Source organism: Clupea harengus, chromosome 4 (genome assembly GCF_900700415.2).
Source record: "Clupea harengus chromosome 4, Ch_v2.0.2, whole genome shotgun sequence".
NCBI classification, from domain to species: Eukaryota; Metazoa; Chordata; class Actinopteri; order Clupeiformes; family Clupeidae; genus Clupea; species Clupea harengus.
This window is the reverse complement of record NC_045155.1, coordinates 25,388,875-25,391,374: the sequence shown is the minus strand read 5'-3', so window position 1 is coordinate 25,391,374 and position 2,500 is coordinate 25,388,875.

Sequence of the window (2,500 nt, the reverse complement as noted above, 5' to 3'; positions counted from 1 at the left end):
GACATGAGAGGACATGAGAGGACATGAGAGGACATGAGGGTGTGTGTGTGTGTGTGTGTGTGTGTGTGTGTGTGTGTGTGGGAGGACATGAGAGGACATGAGAGGACATGAGAGGACACGAGGGGACATGAGAGGACATGAGAGGACATGAGTGGGTGGACATGGGTCTGCAACCTTGTGCTTCCTACTCAGTTTGAGTCCCCAAGCACCACTGGTCTGTGAATCCAGACGAAACAGCAATAGAGGTCAGCCTCGAATGATATGGAGCACATGTTTGGATTATGTGTGTGTGTGTGTGTGTGTGTGTGTGTGCTCATAGTTGGCTGTGTGTGTGTGTGTGTGTGTGTGTGTGTGTGTGTGTGTGTGTGTGTGTGTGCTCATAGTTGGCTGTGTGTGTGTGTGTGTGTGTGTGTGTGTGTGTGTGTGTGTGTGTGTGTGTGTGTATGCTCATAGTTGGCTGTGTGTGTGTGTGTGTGTGTGTGTGTGTGTGTGTGTGTGTGTGTGTGTGTGTGTGTGTGTGTGCGTGCTTCGTACTGGTGGGTTGTGTGTCATTGCTGAGTGTGTATCTGGTGTCTAGAACCAAGGTAAAGCTAAATAGAGCAGAGTTCCGTCCCGGGTGTTTCTGTTTCAGCCCAGAGAGGAGAGGAGTGGATGTTTCATAAACAGGATGTACGGCCGTCCAGGCAGGGGCAACAACAGACAATCAGCTTATTATTAGTCCGAGTGTTGCTATTTAAATTCGTTTTATATTCCCATTGCTGTTTGTATTCACACTGCTGTGATTTTTAATAATCATAATATCGTAATCGAAATATTATTCTGTTGTTCTTCACTCCAGCTTCCCCAACCTTGCATCCCACATCCAAACCGCCACGCTAATCAAGCAGCTTTGAACTGAATGGAATTGAGAGAGAGAGAAGAATTGAATAAGGGATGGATTGAGAGAGAGAAGAAGTGAATAAGGGATGGATTGATAGAGAGAGAAGAAGTGAATAAGGGATGGATTGATAGAGAGGGAAGAAGTGAATAAGGGATGAATTGATAGAGAGAGAAGAATTGAATAAGGGATGGATTGATAGAGAGAGAAGAATTGAATAAGGGATGGATTGATAGAGAGAGAAGAAGGGAATAAGGGATGAATTGATAGTGAGAGAAGAAGTGAATAAGGGATGGATTGATAGAGAGAAGAAGTGAATAAGGGATGAATTGAGAGAGAGAGAAGAATTGAATAAGGGATGGATTGATAGAGAGAGAAGGAGTGAATAAGGGATGAATTGATAGAGAGAGAAGAAGTGAATAAGTGATGAATTGATAGAGAGAGAAGAAGTGAATAAGGGATGGATTGATAGAGAGAGAAGAATTGAATAAGGGATGAATTGATAGAGAGAGAAGAAGTGAATAAGGGATGGAGACAATGGAGCCTAATTTCACAGGCAATGAGCACCGCCAATGGGCTTCACGCATTAGCGACCGCACGGTGAGAATAGGCAGGGATACTTATATTTGTGTGTGGGTGTGTGTGTGTGTGTGTGTGTGTGTGTGTGTGTGTGTGTGTGTGTGTGTGTGTGTGTGTGTGTGTGTGTGTGTGTGAGAACAGGCAGGGATACCTATATTTGCTCATTTAGTTGGCACAAAGCAGGGCCCAGTCAAGCATAAATGGATTGAGTAATTAGTAGATGTGGTAATATCGTTATTTATCAGCCAATCACTATGATTCGACCATACCTACCAGCCATACCTACCAGCCATACCTACCTGCCATACCGACCAGATCTGCTTTAGACCAAACTACAGTTTCCAGTCCTAAACGGAGTGGTTTACACCAGAGGAGATGGATGGAGGTCTGCCCCACATGGAATCATTAAGAGGTTTCACAGGAAAAGGCGCTGTGTTGAAGGACTTAATGTACACACTCTCCGTATGTGCTGATGCACTCTCAGCATGGCGCTGACCCACCCGTGTTTGCGCTCAGAATCTTGGTCGGGCTTATGAAACACACACACACACACACACACACACAGACAGACACACACGTTTGCGCTCAGAATCTTGGTCGTGTTATGAAATTAGCTGAACGATTTTGCCAGGTTATTGAATTAGCTTTAGGTCATGATGCACCGCGGACTGTGTGTGCTTCCAGACCCGTTGTCCATCAATTAAATTAGACACACCAACCCAACACACACACTCACACACACACACACACACACACACACACACACACACACACACACTCACACAAACACACACACAAACACACACACACACATGTAATAGAGGTACACACAGATACACACACACACACACACACACACAAACACACACACACACACACACACAAGAGTTAAGATGTAGGCATGACTGAGTTGCACTTCTTGTCCTTGTTTGGTACTCCCATCGCCATGGCAGCCACTAACACTTCTGAAAGGTCATCAATGAGAGAGAGGAAAGAGTGATGATGGAGTGAGATGAAAAAGAGAGTGATGCGGAGAGACACAGA